This window comes from Papaver somniferum, unplaced genomic scaffold (genome assembly GCF_003573695.1).
Source record: "Papaver somniferum cultivar HN1 unplaced genomic scaffold, ASM357369v1 unplaced-scaffold_82, whole genome shotgun sequence".
Lineage (NCBI taxonomy): Eukaryota > Viridiplantae > Streptophyta > Magnoliopsida > Ranunculales > Papaveraceae > Papaver > Papaver somniferum.
The window spans coordinates 1,439,665-1,457,154 of record NW_020651193.1 but is presented as its reverse complement, the minus strand read 5'-3'; positions in this window follow the sequence as shown (position 1 = coordinate 1,457,154).

Below are 17,490 nucleotides of genomic sequence, written 5' to 3'. Positions count from 1 at the left end.
AGTTTATCTAGTTTATAGTTTGGTTTAAATAAAAGGATTTCGACTTCTAACGAAGTCACTGGACTTCCTTGAGTCAATGCATCCAAATTGCAAGCTTTTTTCGATTCTCAAGCCTGTACACATGTAATTTGTGCAGGGAATATTTTTTATGAAAATTTTCTATTAAAGGGGAGTCTTTCTGTTTCATGTTTTGGTCTTGATCATAGAGTTCCGACATCTAACGAAGCCTGCGGACTTCCTTGAGTCATTTGTGTTTATGGTATTTTATTCAAATTTTGCATTGATTATCTAGCTTAAAGAAGATCCCATAATCGTTGAGAAGTTATTAACGGTTGCAAACCTTATCTCCTTCTTTCCATGTTTTATTATAAGTAATCTATGACCTTTTTAAAAGGTTAGAAGTTCATTATTAGAAGGGATATTTTGAGTTTGGTGCCTATAAAATGGTACACTTTCGCGTTTGATGCCTAACTTTGTCAATATCTGAGTTTGGTGCCCAGTCAACGAATTGGCGTTGATTGACCGTGTTGACCATCCAATTTAGAGTTAAAAATGTGAAATGTCTAATAAAATTCTAACCTCCGTTTTATTCACTAATCGCGTCCTATATTCTATATACTCCATGTTTGAGAAATGCGAGTTGTTGATTTTCATTCACGAGGTTTTAGGTTCCACTCTTAATACCATTGCCATCTTCTTTCATTGCTAATCTTAAATCATACACTGAGCTACTGTTATTTTCTCACATGACCACCTGTTTACACAAAATTAAATCCAAAGTATAAACATAGCTCCCTTCATTGTTTACCGGTAAATCATCCAAAATCTATCTCTCATGTAAACCCCAATAAACGTTTCCTTAAACCTTCGAACTAACCATTATTGTATTGAAAAAATGAATCCATGTAAATGAACCTATTCATTTTTCAAATTAATCATTATTGTATTAATTAAATTTGTTTCCATTTTATGTAAATCCATAGTTATCATGGAAGTCAGATAAGTCAGCCTTATTTCTCCGGAACGCTCGTAACGTGTTTGGAAAATGATCTAGAGAGATTTCCCTACCGTGGTCCGTGTTAGTGAACTAGTTATATTAAATAATGATTGTTTAAACAATTATTCACAAAGACACGTATTTATTTACAAAAGTTGGCGGGGGGCCGAGCAACAAGTTGTGCTCCAACACAGCTTGTGAACTGTCCACCAGTCATCCGTTAAGTCAACTGCTTGATTGGGACCCACACCAAACTCAAATTCCGACAAAGTTAGGTACCAAAGGCAAAGGTGTGCCATTTTATAGGCACCAAACTCAAAATACCCCTTATTAGAAATATTGTCTACTTATGTATCTCTCTTTGTCCCCCAAGGGTTTGTGTAATCTCTTTATCGACTATTTTGCTCATAACTTCTTCATACGAAGTGGGAATGACCTCATTCTTTTTCTATTACCTCTGTCTTTCCGTTCCCCACAGAATACAGGAAAATTTTTAGGATTTGGACGCTTAGCAGTTGGTGTTTCATCCTTATTTTCAATGTAAAGGATGACTCCCCTCTTTATTTTTGGAATCAACATACGTAGAAATTCAATTTGGATAACATGTAGAGCCTTTAAATGTATTATTTTTTACCACAATCATTTTTTAGAAAATTTTATAATAAAAATGAGTTTATCTAGTTTATAGTTTTGTTTTAAAAAAAGGATTTCGACTTCTAACGAAGTCACTGGACTTCCTTGAGTCAATGCATCCAAAATGCAAGCTTTTTTCGACTATCAAGTCTCTAGACATCTAATTTGTGCAAGAAATATAATTTCTGAAAATTTTCTATTAAAGGGGAGTCTTTTTGTTTCATGATTTTGTCTTGATCATAGAGTTCCGACATCTAACGAAGCCTGCGGACTTCCTTGAGTTATTTGTTTTTATGGTATTTTATTCAAATTTTGCAATGATTATCTATCTTAAAGAAGATCCCATAATCGATGAGAAGTTATTAACGGTTGAAAACCTTATCTCCTTCTTTCCATGTTTTATTATAGGTAATCTATGACCTTTTTAAGAGATTAGAAGTTCATTATTAGAGGGATATTTCGAGTTTGGTGCCTATAAAATGGTACACTTTCGCGTTTGGTGCCTAACTTTGTCAATATCTGAGTTTGGTGCCTAGTCAACGAATTGGCGTTGATTGACACCGTGTTTACCATCCAATTTACAGTTAAAAATGTTAAATGTCTAATAAAATTCTAACCTCCGTTTTATTCACTAACCGCGTCCTATCTTCTATATACTCCATGTTTGAGAAATGCGAGTTGTTGATTTTCATTCAAAAGGTTTTAGGTTCCACTCTTAATACCATTGCCATCTTCTTTCATTGCTAATCTTAAATCATACACTGAGCTACTGTTATTTTCTCACATGACCACCTGTTTACACAAAATTAAATCCAAAGTATAAGCATAGCTCCCTTCATTGTTTACCGGTAAATCATCCAAAATCTATCTCTCATGTAAACCCCAATAAACGTTTCCTTAAACCTTCGAACTAACCATTATTGTATTGAAAAAATGAATCCATGTAAATGAAACTATTCATTTTTCAAATTAATCATTATTGTATTAATTAAATTTGTTTCCATTTTATGTAAATCCATAGTTATCATGGCAGTCAGATAAGTCAGCCTTATTTCTCCGGAACGCTCGTAACGTGTTTGGAAAATGATCTAGAGAGATTTCCCTACCGTGGTCCGTGTTAGTGAACTAGTTATATTAAATAATGATTGTTTAAACAATTATTCACAAAGACACGTATTTATTTACAAAAGTTGGCGGGGGGCCGAGCAACAAGTTGTGCTCCAACACAGCTTGTGAACGGTCCACTAGTCATCCGTTAAGTCAACTGCTTGATTGGGACCCACACCAAACTCAAATTCCGACAAAGTTAGGTACCAAAGGCAAAGGTGTGCCATTTTATAGGCACCAAACTCAAAATACCCCTTATTATAAATATTGTCTACTTATGTAACTCTCTTTGTCCCCCAAGGGTTTGTGTAATCTCTTTTTCGACTATTTTGCTCATAACTTCTTCATACGAAGTGGGAATGACCTCATTCTTTTTCTATTACCTCTGTCTTTCTGTTCCCCACATTATACAGGAAAAAATTTAGGTTTTGGATGCTTAACAATTGGTGTTTCATCCTTATTTTCAATGTAAAGGATGACTTCCCTCTTTATTTTAGGAATCAACATACGAAGAAATGCAATTTGGATAACACGTAGAGCCTTTAAATGTATTATTATTTACCACAATCATTTTTTATAAAATTTTATAATAAAAATTAGTTTATCTAGTTTATAGTTTGGTTTAAATAAAAGGATTTCGACTTCTAACGAAGTCACTGGACTTCCTTGAGTCAATGCATCCAAATTGCAAGCTTTTTTCGATTCTCAAGCCTGTACACATGTAATTTGTGCAGGGAATATTTTTTATGAAAATTTTCTATTAAAGGGGAGTCTTTCTGTTTCATGTTTTGGTCTTGATCATAGAGTTCCGACATCTAACGAAGCCTGCGGACTTCCTTGAGTCATTTGTGTTTATGGTATTTTATTCAAATTTTGCATTGATTATCTAGCTTAAAGAAGATCCCATAATCGTTGAGAAGTTATTAACGGTTGCAAACCTTATCTCCTTCTTTCCATGTTTTATTATAAGTAATCTATGACCTTTTTAAAAGGTTAGAAGTTCATTATTAGAAGGGATATTTTGAGTTTGGTGCCTATAAAATGGTACACTTTCGCGTTTGATGCCTAACTTTGTCAATATCTGAGTTTGGTGCCCAGTCAACGAATTGGCGTTGATTGACCGTGTTGACCATCCAATTTAGAGTTAAAAATGTGAAATGTCTAATAAAATTCTAACCTCCGTTTTATTCACTAATCGCGTCCTATATTCTATATACTCCATGTTTGAGAAATGCGAGTTGTTGATTTTCATTCACGAGGTTTTAGGTTCCACTCTTAATACCATTGCCATCTTCTTTCATTGCTAATCTTAAATCATACACTGAGCTACTGTTATTTTCTCACATGACCACCTGTTTACACAAAATTAAATCCAAAGTATAAACATAGCTCCCTTCATTGTTTACCGGTAAATCATCCAAAATCTATCTCTCATGTAAACCCCAATAAACGTTTCCTTAAACCTTCGAACTAACCATTATTGTATTGAAAAAATGAATCCATGTAAATGAACCTATTCATTTTTCAAATTAATCATTATTGTATTAATTAAATTTGTTTCCATTTTATGTAAATCCATAGTTATCATGGAAGTCAGATAAGTCAGCCTTATTTCTCCGGAACGCTCGTAACGTGTTTGGAAAATGATCTAGAGAGATTTCCCTACCGTGGTCCGTGTTAGTGAACTAGTTATATTAAATAATGATTGTTTAAACAATTATTCACAAAGACACGTATTTATTTACAAAAGTTGGCGGGGGGCCGAGCAACAAGTTGTGCTCCAACACAGCTTGTGAACTGTCCACCAGTCATCCGTTAAGTCAACTGCTTGATTGGGACCCACACCAAACTCAAATTCCGACAAAGTTAGGTACCAAAGGCAAAGGTGTGCCATTTTATAGGCACCAAACTCAAAATACCCCTTATTAGAAATATTGTCTACTTATGTATCTCTCTTTGTCCCCCAAGGGTTTGTGTAATCTCTTTATCGACTATTTTGCTCATAACTTCTTCATACGAAGTGGGAATGACCTCATTCTTTTTCTATTACCTCTGTCTTTCCGTTCCCCACAGAATACAGGAAAATTTTTAGGATTTGGACGCTTAGCAGTTGGTGTTTCATCCTTATTTTCAATGTAAAGGATGACTCCCCTCTTTATTTTTGGAATCAACATACGTAGAAATTCAATTTGGATAACATGTAGAGCCTTTAAATGTATTATTTTTTACCACAATCATTTTTTAGAAAATTTTATAATAAAAATGAGTTTATCTAGTTTATAGTTTTGTTTTAAAAAAAGGATTTCGACTTCTAACGAAGTCACTGGACTTCCTTGAGTCAATGCATCCAAAATGCAAGCTTTTTTCGACTATCAAGTCTCTAGACATCTAATTTGTGCAAGAAATATAATTTCTGAAAATTTTCTATTAAAGGGGAGTCTTTTTGTTTCATGATTTTGTCTTGATCATAGAGTTCCGACATCTAACGAAGCCTGCGGACTTCCTTGAGTTATTTGTTTTTATGGTATTTTATTCAAATTTTGCAATGATTATCTAGCTTAAAGAAGATCCCATAATCGATGAGAAGTTATTAACGGTTGAAAACCTTATCTCCTTCTTTCCATGTTTTATTATAGGTAATCTATGACCTTTTTAAGAGATTAGAAGTTCATTATTAGAGGGATATTTCGAGTTTGGTGCCTATAAAATGGTACACTTTCGCGTTTGGTGCCTAACTTTGTCAATATCTGAGTTTGGTGCCTAGTCAACGAATTGGCGTTGATTGACACCGTGTTTACCATCCAATTTACAGTTAAAAATGTTAAATGTCTAATAAAATTCTAACCTCCGTTTTATTCACTAATCGCGTCCTATCTTCTATATACTCCATGTTTGAGAAATGCGAGTTGTTGATTTTCATTCAAAAGGTTTTAGGTTCCACTCTTAATACCATTGCCATCTTCTTTCATTGCTAATCTTAAATCATACACTGAGCTACTGTTATTTTCTCACATGACCACCTGTTTACACAAAATTAAATCCAAAGTATAAGCATAGCTCCCTTCATTGTTTACCGGTAAATCATCCAAAATCTATCTCTCATGTAAACCCCAATAAACGTTTCCTTAAACCTTCGAACTAACCATTATTGTATTGAAAAAATGAATCCATGTAAATGAACCTATTCATTTTTCAAATTAATCATTATTGTATTAATTAAATTTGTTTCCATTTTATGTAAATCCATAGTTATCATGGCAGTCAGATAAGTCAGCCTTATTTCTCCGGAACGCTCGTAACGTGTTTGGAAAATGATCTAGAGAGATTTCCCTACCGTGGTCCGTGTTAGTGAACTAGTTATATTAAATAATGATTGTTTAAACAATTATTCACAAAGACACGTATTTATTTACAAAAGTTGGCGGGGGGCCGAGCAACAAGTTGTGCTCCAACACAGCTTGTGAACGGTCCACCAGTCATCCGTTAAGTCAACTGCTTGATTGGGACCCACACCAAACTCAAATTCAGACAAAGTTAGGTACCAAAGGCAAAGGTGTGCCATTTCATAGGCACCAAACTCAAAATACCCCTTATTATAAATATTGTCTACTTATGTACCTCTCTTTGTCCCCCAAGGGTTTGTGTAATCTCTTTTTCGACTATTTTGCTCATAACTTCTTCATACGAAGTGGGAATGACCTCATTCTTTTTCTGTTACCTCTGTCTTTCTGTTCCCCACAGAATACAGGAAAATTTTTAGGATTTGGACGCTTAGCAGTTGGTGTTTCATCCTTATTTTCAATGTAAAGGATGACTCCCCTCTTTATTTTTGGAATCAACATACGTAGAAATTCAATTTGGATAACATGTAGAGCCTTTAAATGTATTATTTTTTACCACAATCATTTTTTAGAAAATTTTATAAGAAAAATGAGTTTATCTAGTTTATAGTTTTGTTTTAAAAAAAGGATTTCGACTTCTAACGAAGTCACTGGACTTCCTTGAGTCAATGCATCCAAAATGCAAGCTTTTTTCGACTATCAAGTCTCTAGACATCTAATATGTGCAGGAAATATAATTTCTGAAAATTTTCTATTAAAGGGGAGTCTTTTTGTTTCATGATTTTGTCTTGATCATAGAGTTCCGACATCTGACGAAGCCTGCGGACTTCCTTGAGTTATTTGTTTTTATGGTATTTTATTCAAATTTTGCAATGATTATCTAGCTTAAAGAAGATCCCATAATCGATGAGAAGTTATTAACGGTTGAAAACCTTATCTCCTTCTTTCCATGTTTTATTATAGGTAATCTATGACCTTTTTAAGAGATTATAAGTTCATTATTAGAGGGATATTTCGAGTTTGGTGCCTATAAAATGGTACACTTTCGCGTTTGGTGCCTAACTTTGTCAATATCTGAGTTTGGTGCCCAGTCAACGAATTCGCGTTGATTGACACCGTGTTTACCATCCAATTTACAGTTAAAAATGTTAAATGTCTAATAAAATTCTAAACTCCGTTTTATTCACTAACTGCGCCTTATCTTCTACATACTCCATTTTTGAGAAATGAGAGTTGTTTATTTTCATTCACGAGGTTTTAGGTTCCACTCTTAATACCATTGCCATCTTCTTTCATTGCTAATCTAGAATCATACATTGAGCTACTGTTATTTCTCATATGACCACGTGTTTACAGAAAATTAAATCCAAAGTATAAGCATAGCTCCCTTCATTGTTTACCGGTACATCATCCAAAATCTATCTCTCATGTAAACCCCAATAATCGTTTCCTTAAACCTTCAAAATAACCATTATTGTATTGAACAAATGAATCCATGTAAATGACCCTATACATTTTTCAAATTAATCAGTTAAATTTGTTTCCATTTTATGTAAATCCATAGTTATCATGGCAGTCATATAAGTCAGCCTTATTTCTCTGGAACGCTCGTAACGTGTTCGGAAAGTGATCTAGAGAGATTTCCCTACCGTGGTACGTGTTAGTGAACTAGTTAAATTAAATAATGATTGTTTAAAAAATTATTCACAAAGACACGTATTTATTTACAAAATTTGGCGGGGGGCCGAGCAACAAGTTGTTCTCCAACACAGCTTGTGAACGGTCCACCAGTCATCCGTTAAGTCAACTGCTTGATTGGGACCCACACCAAACTCAAATTCCGACAAAGTTAGGTACCAAGCAAAGGCGCGCCATTTTATAGGCACCAAACTATAAATACCCCTTATTATAAATATTGTCTACTTATATAACTCTCTTTGTCCCCCAAGGTTTTGTGTAATCTCTTTTTCGACTATTTTGCACATAACTTCTTCATACGAAGTGGGAATGACCTCATTCTTTTTCTGTTACCTCTGTCTTTCAGTTCCCCACAGTATACAGGAAAAAGTTTAGGTTTTGGACGCTTAAGAATTGGTGTTTCATCCTTATTTTCAATGTAAAGGATGACTTCCCTCTTTATTTTTGGAATCAACATACGTAGAAATGCAATTTGGATAACATGTAGAGCCTTTAAATGAATTATTTTTTTCCATAATCATTTTTTAGAAAAATTTTATAATAAAAATGAGTTTATCTAGTTTATAGTTTGGTTTTAAAAAAAGGATTTCGACTTCTAGCAAAGTCATTGGACTTCCTTGAGTCAATGCGTCCAAAATGCAAGCTTTTTTCAACTCTCAAGCCTCTAGAGTTTGGTGCCTATAAAATGGCAGTCAAGGATAAAACACCAATTTCTATGCATCCATATCCTAAAAAATTTCTTGTATACTGTGGGGAACTGAAAGACAGAGGTAACGGAAAAATAATGAGGTCATTCCCACTTCGTATGAAGAAGTTATGAGCAAAATAGTCGAAAAAGAGATTACACAAAACCTAGGGGGACAAAGAGAGTTATATAAGTAGACAATATTTATAATAAGGGGTATTTTGAGTTTGGTGCATATAAAATGGCACACCTTTGCCTTTGGTACCTAACTTTGTCGGAATTTGAGTTTGGTGTGGGTCCCAATCAAGCAGTTGACTTAACGGATGACTGGTGGACCGTTCACAAGCTGTTTTGGAGCACAACTTGTTGCTCGCCCCCCCGCCAATTTTTCTAAATAAATACGTGTCTTTGTGAATAATTGTTTAAAAAATCATTATTTAATTTAACTAGTTCACTAACACGGACCACGGTAGGGAAATCTCTCTAGATCATTTTCCGAACACGTTACGAGGGTTCCAGAGAAATAAGGCTGACTTATCTGACTGCCATGATAACTATGGACTTACATAAAGTGGAAACAAATTTAATTAATGCAATAATGATTAATTTGAAAAATGAATAGGGTCATTTACATGGATTCATTTGTTCAATACAATAATGGTTAGTTTGAAGGTTTAAGGAAACGATTATTGGGGTTTACATGAGAGATAGATTTTGGATGATTTACCGGTAAACAATGAAGGGAGCTATGCTTATACTTTGGATTTAATTTTGTGTAAACAGGTGTTCATATGAGAAAATAACAGTAGCTCAGTGTATGATTTGAGATTAGCAATGAAAGAAGATGGCAATGGTATTAAGAGTGGAACCTAAAACCTCGTGAATGAAAATCAACAACTCTCATTTCTCAAACATGGAGTATTTAGAAAATAAGGCGCAGTTAGTGAATGAAACGGAGTTTAGAATTTTATTAGACATTTCACATTTTTAACTCTAAATTGGATGGTCAACACGGTCAATCAACGCCAATTCGTTGACTGGGCACCAAACTCAGATATTGACAAAGTTTGGCACCAAACTCGAAATATCCCTTATAATAATGAACTTCTAATCTTTTAAAAAGGTCATAGATTACCTATAATAAAACATGGAAAGAAGAAGATAAGGTTTGCAACCGTTAATAACTTCTCAGCGATTCTAGGATTTTCATTAAGCTATATACTCATTGCAAAATTTGAATAAAATACCATAAACACAAATGACTCAAGGAAGTCCGAAGGCTTCGTTAGATGTCGGAACTCTATGATCAAGACCAAATCATGAAACAGAACCACTCCCCTTTAATAGAAAATGCTCAGAAAAATATTTCCGGCACAAATTACATGTCTAGAGGCTTGAGAGTCTAAAAAAGCTTGCATTTTGGATACATTGACTCAAGGAAGTCTAGTAACTTCGTTATAAGTCGAAATCCTTTGTTAAAAACCAAACTATAAACTAAATAAACTTAGTTTTATTTTCTATTACACAAAACCTTGGGGGACAAAGAGAGTTATATAAGTAGACAATATTTATAATTAGGGATATTTTGAGTTTGGTGCCTATAAAATGGCACACCTTTGCCTTTGGTACCTAACTTTGTCAGAATTTGAGTTTTGTGTGATCCCAATCAAGCAGTTGATTTAACGGATGACTGGTTGTCCGTTCACAAGCTGTGTTGGAGCACAACTTGTTGCTCCCCCCCCCCCCCGCCAAATTTTGTAAATAAATCCGTTTCTTTGTCAATAATTGTTTAAACAATAATTTTTTTAATTTACTAATCACCAACACGGACGACGATAAGGAAATCTCTCTAGATCATTTTCCAAACACGTCACAAGCGTTCCAGAGAAATAAGGCTGCCTTATCTGACTGCCAAGATAACTATGGATTTAAATAAAATGGAAACAAGTTTAATTAATACAATAATGATTAATTTGAAAAATTAATAGGGTCATTTACATAGATTCATTTGTTCAATACAATATTGGTTAGTTTGAAGGTTTAAGGAAACGATTATTAGGGTTTACATGAGAGATAGATTTTGAATGATTTACGGGTAAACAATGAAGGGTGCTATATTTATACTTTGGATTTAATTTTGTGTAAACAGGTGTTCATATGAGAAAATAACAGTAGCTCAGTGTATGATTTGAGATTAGCAATGAAAAAAGATGGCAATGGTATTAAGAGTGGAACCTAAAACCTCGTGAATGAAAATCAACAACTCTCATTTCTCAAACATGGAGTATGTAGAAGATAAGGCGCAGTTAGTGAATAAAACGGAGTTTGGAAGTTTATTAGACATTTAACATTTTTTAACTCTAAATTGGATGGTCAACACGGTGTCAATCAACGCCAATTTGTTGACTGGGAACCAAACTCAGATATTGAAAAATTAGGCACCAAACGCGAAATTGTACCATTTTATAGGCACGAAACTCGAAATATCCCTTCTAATAATGAACTTCTAATCTCGTAAAAAGGTCATAGATTACCTATAATGAAACATGGAAAGAAGGAGATAAGGTTTGCAACCGTTAATAACTTCTCAACGATTCTGAGATCTTCTTTAAGCTAGATAATCATCGCAAAATTTGAATAATATAACATAAACACAAAAGACTCAAGGAATTCCGCAGGCTTCGTTAGATGTCGGAACTCTATGATCAAGACCAAATCATGAAACAGAAAGACTCCCCTTTAATAGAAAATTTTCAGAAAAAATATTTCCTGCACAAATTGCATGTCTAGAGGCTTGAGAGTCGAAAAAAGCTTGCATTTTAGATGCATTGACCGTTCACAAGATGTGTTGGAGCACAACTTGTTGCTCGGCCCCCCGCCAAATTTTGTAAATAACTACGTGTCTTTGCGAATAATAGTTTAAACAATCATTATTTAATTTAACTAGTTCACTATCACGGACCACGGTAGGGAAATCTCTCTAGATCATTTTCCAAACACGTTACGAGCGATCCAGAGAAATAAGGATGACTTATCTGACTGCCATGATAACTAAGGATTTACATAAAATGGAAACAAATTTAATTAATACAATAATGATTAATTTGAATAATGAATAGGGTCCTTTACATGGATTCATTTGTTCAATACAATAATGGTTAGTTTGAAGGTTTAAGAAAACGATTATTGGGGTTTACATTAGAGATAGGTTTTGGATGATTTACCGGTAAACAATGAAGGGAGCTATGCTTATACTTTGGATTTAATTTTGTGTAAACTGGTGGTCATATGAGAAAATAACAGTAGCTCAGTGTATGATTTGAGATTAGCAATGAAAGAAGATGGCAATGGTATTAAGAGTGGAACCTAAATCCCCGTGAATGAAAATCAACAACTCTCATTTCTCAAACATGGAGTATGTAGAAGATAGGGTGCAGTTAGTGAATAAAACGGAGTTTAGAATTTTATTAGACATTTCACATTTTTAAATCTAAATTGGATGGTTAACACGGTCAATCAACTCCAATTCGTTGGCTGGGCACCAAAACTAAGATATTGACAAAGTTAGGCACCAAACGCGAAAGTGTACCATTTTATAGGCACCAAACTCGAAATATCCCTTCTAATAATGAACTTCTAATCTTTTAAAAAGGCCATACATTACCTATAATAAAACATGGAAAGAAGGATATAAGGTTTGCAACCGTTAATAACTTCTCAACGATTATGGGATCTTCTTTAAGCTAGATAATCATCGCAAAATTTGAATAAAATACCATAAACACAAATGACTCAAGGAAGTCTGCAGGCTTCGTTAGATGTCAGAACTCTATGATCAAGACCAAATCATGAAACAGAAAGACTCCCCTTTAATAGAAAATTTTCAGAAAAAATATTTCCTGCACAAATTACATGTCTAGAGGTTTGAGAGTCGAAAAAAGCTTGTATTTTGGATGCATTGACTTAAAGAAGTCCAGTGACTTTTTTCGAAGTCAAAATCCTTATTTTAAAACTAAACTATAAAATAGATAAACTCATATTTATTATAAAATTTTCTAAAAAATGATTGTGGTAAAAAATAATATATTTAAAGGCTCTACATGTTATCCAAATTGCATTTCTACGTATGTTGATTCCAAAAATAAAGAGGGCAGTCATCCTTTACATTTAAAATAAGAATGAAACACCAATTGCTAAGCATTCAAATCCTAAAAGTTTTCCTGTATACTGTGGGGAACTGAAAGACAGAGGTAACAGAAAAAGAATGAGGTCATTCCCACTTCGTATGAAGAAGTTATGAGCAAAATAGTCGAAAAAGAGATTACACAAACCCTTGGGGGACAAAGAGAGTTATATAAGTAGACAATATTTATAATAATGGTTATTTTGAGTTTGGTGCCTATAAAATGGCACACCTTTTCCTTTGGTACTTAACTTTGTCGGAATTTGAGTTTGGTGTGGGTCCCAACCAAGCAGTTGACTTAACGGATGACTGGTGGACCGTTCACAAGCTGTGTTGGAGCACAACTTGTTGCTCGCTCCCCCGCCAACTTTTGTAAATAAATACGTTTCCTTGTGAATAATTGTATAAAAAATCATTATTTAATTTAACTAGTTCACTAACACAGACCACGGTATGGAAATCTCTCTAGATCCTTTTCCAAACACGTTACGAGCGATCCAGAGAAATAAGGCTGACTTATCTGACTGCAATGATAACTATGGATTTACATAAAATGGAAAAAAATTTAATTAATAAAATAATGATTAATTTGAAAAATGAATTGGGTCATTTACATGGATTCATTTGTTCAACACAATAATGGTTAGTTTGAAGGTTTAAGAAAACGATTATTGGGGTTTACATGAGAGATATATTTTGGATGATTTATCGGTAAAAAATAAAGGGAGCTATGCTTATGCTTTGGATTTAATTTTGTGTAAATAGGTGGTCATATGAGAAAATGACAGTAGCTCAGTGTATGATTTGAGATTAGCAATGAAAGAAGATGGCAATGGTATTAAGAGTGGGACCTAAAACCTCGTGAATGAAAATCAACAACTCTCATTTCTCAAACATGGAGTATGTAGAAGATTGGGTGCAGTTAGTGAATAAAACGAAGTTTAGAATTTATTAAACATTTCACATTTTTAACTCTAAATTGGATGGTCAACACGGTCAATCAACGCCAATTCGTTGACTGGGCACCAAACTCAGATATTGACAAAGTTAAGCACCAAACGCGAAAGTGTACCATTTTATAGGCACCAAACTCGAAATATCCCTTCTAATAATGAAATTCTAATCTTTTAAAAAGGTCATAAATTACCTATAATAAAACATGGAAAGAAGGATATAAGGTTTGCAACCGTTAATAACTTCTCAACGATTATGGAATCTTCTTTACGCTAGATAATCATCACAAAATTTGAATAAAATACCATAAACACAAATGACTCAAGGAAGTCCGCAGGCTTCGTTAGATGTCGTAACTCTATGATCAAGACCAAATCATGAAACAAAAAGACTCCCCTTTAATAGAAAATTTTCAGAAAAAATATTTCCTACACAAATTACATGTCTAGAGGTTTGAGAGTCGAAAAAATATTGCATTTTGGATGCATTGACTCAAGGAAGTCCAGTGACTTTGTTAGAAGTCGAAATCCTTTTTTTAAAGCAAATGATAAACTAGATAAACTCATTTTTATTATAAAATTTTCTAAAAAATAATTGTGGTAAAAAATAATATATTTAAAGGCTCTATATGTTATCCAAATTGCATTTCTACGTATGTTGATTCCAAAAATAAAAAGGGGGAGTCATCCTTTACATTGAAAATAAGAATGAAACACCAATTGTTAAGCGTCCAAAACCTAAATTTTTTCCTGTATAATGTGGGGAACAGAAAGACAGAGGTAATAGAAAAAGAATGAGTTCATTCCCACTTCGTATGAAGAAGTTATGAGCAAAATAGTCGAAAAAGAGATTACACAAACCCTTGGGGGACAAAGAGAGTTACATAAGTAGACAATATTTATAATAAGGGGTATTTTGAGTTTGGTGTCTATAAAATGGCACACCTTTGCCTTTGGTACCTAACTTTGTCGGAATTTGAGTTTGGTGTGGGTCCCAATCAAGCAGTTGACTTAACGGATGACTGGTGGACCGTTCACAAGCTGTGTTGGAGCACAACTTGTTGCTCGGCCACCCGCCAACTTTTGTATATAAATACGCGTCTTTGTGAATAATTGTTTAAAAAATCATTATTTAATTTAACTAGTTCACTAACACGGACCACGGTAGGGAAATCTCTCTAGATCCTTTTCCAAACACGTTACGAGCGATGCAGAGAAATAAGGCTGACTTATCTGACTGCCATGATAACTATGGATTTACATAAAGTAGAAACAAATTTAATTAATACAATAATGATTAATTTGAAAAATGAATAGGGTCATTTACATGGAATCATTTGTTTTATACAATAATGGTTAGTTTGAAGGTTTAAGGAAACGATTATTGGTGTTTACATGAGAGATAAATTTTGGATTATTTACCGGTAAACCCAGAAGGGAGCTATGCTTATACTTTGCATTTAATTTTGTGTAAACAAGTGGTCATATGAGAAAATAACAGTAGCTCAGTGTATGATTTGAGATTATCAATGAAAGAAGATGGCAATGGTATTAAGAGTGGAACCTAAAACCTCGTGAATGAAAATCAGCAACTCTCATTTCTCAAACATGGAGTATGTAGAAGATAGGGTGCAGTTAGTGAATAAAACGGAGTTTAGAATTTATTAGACATTTCACATTTTTAAATCTAAATTGGATGGCCAACACGGTCAATCAACGCCAATTCGTTGACTGGGCACCAAACTCAGATATTGACAAAGTTAGGCACCAAACGCGAAAGTGTACCATTTTATAAGCACCAAACTCGAAATATCCCTTCTAATAATGAACTTCTAATCTCTTAAAAAGGTCATAGATTACCTATAATAAAACATGGAAAGAAGAAGATAAGGTTTGCAACCGTTAATAACTTCTTAACGATTATGGGATCTTCTTTAAGCTAGATAATCATTGCAAAATTTGAATAAAATACCATAAACACAAATGACTCAAGGAAGTCCGCAGGATTCGTTAGATGTCGGAACTCTATGATCAAGACCAAATCATGAAACAATAAGACTCCCCATTAACAGAAAATTTTCAGAAAAAATATTTCCTGCACAAATTACATGTCTAGAGGCTTGAGAATCAAAAAAAGCTTGCATTTTGGATGCATTGACTCAAGGAAGTCCAGTGACTTCGTTAGAAGTCGAAATCCATTTTTTAAAACCAAATTATAAACTAGATAAACTCATTTTTATTATAAAATTTTCTAAAAAATGATTGTGGTAAAAAATAATACATTTAAAGGCTCTACATGTTTTCCGAATTGCATTTCTACGTATGTTGATTCCAAAAATAAAGAGGGAAGTCATCCTTTACATTGAAAATAAGGCTGGAACACCAAATCCTAAAAGTTTTCCTGTATACTGTGGGGAACTGAAAGACAGAGGTAACAGAAAAAGAATGAGGGCATTCCCACTTCGTATGAAGAAGTTATGAGCAAAATAGTCGAAAAAGAGATTACACAAAACCTTGGGGGACAAAGAGAGTTATATAAGTAGACAATATTTATAATAAGGGGTATTTTGAGTTTGGTGCCTATAAAATGGCACACCTTTTCCATTGGTACCTAAATTTTTCGGAATTTGAGTTTGGTGTGGGTCCCAACCAAGCAGTTGACTTAACAGATGACTGGTGGACCGTTCACAAGCTGTGTTGGAGCACAACTTGTTGCTCGCCCCCCCGCCAACTTTTGTAAATAAATACGTGTCTTTGTGAATAATTGTTTAAACAATCATTATTTAATTTAACTAGTTCAGTAACACGGACCACACTAGGGAAATCTCTCGGGACACGTTACGAGCGTTCCAGAGAAATAAGGCTGACTTATCTGACTGCCATGATAACTATGGATTTACATACAAATGGAAACAAATTTAATTAATACAATAATGATTAATTTGAAAAATGAATAGGGTCATTTACATGGATTCATGTGATCAATACAATAATGGTTAGTTTGAAGGTTTAAGGAAACGATTATTGGGGTTTACATGAGAGATAGATTTTGGATGATTTACGGGTAAACAATGAAGGGAGCTATGCGTATACTTTGGATTTAATTTTGTGTAAACAGGTGGTCATATGAGAAAATAACAGTAGCTCAGTGTATGATTTGATATTAGCAATGAAAGAAGATGGCAATGGTATTAAGAGTGGAACCGAACACCTCGTGAATGAAAATCAACAACTCTCATTTCTCAAACATGGAGTATGTAGAAGATAAGGCGCAATTAGTGAATTAAATGGAGTTTAGATTTTTATTAGACATTTCACATTTTTAACTCTAAATTGGATGGTCAACACGGTGTCAATCAACGCCAATTCGTTGACTGGGCACCAAACTCAGATATTGACAAAGTTAGGCACCAAACGCGAAAGTGTACCATTTTATAAGCACCAAACTCGAAATATCCCTTCTAATAATGAACTTCTAATCTCTTAAAAAGGTCATAGATTACCTATAATAAAACATGGAAAGAAGGAGATAAGGTTTGCAACCGTTAATAACTTCTTAACGATTATGGGATCTTCTTTAAGCTACATAATCATTGCAAAATTTGAATAAAATACCATAAACACAAATGACCCAAGGAAGTCCGCAGGCTTCATTAGATGTCGGAACTCTATGATCAAGACCAAATCATGAAAAAGAAAGACTCCCATTTAATAGAAAATTTTCAGAAAAAATATTTGCTGCACAAATTACATGTCTAGAGGCTTGAGAGTCGAAAAAAGCTTGCATTTTGGATGCATTGACTCAAGGAAGTCGAGTGACTTCTTTAGAAGTCGAAATCCTTTTTTAAATACAAAACTATAAACTATATAAACTCATTTTTATTATAAAGTTT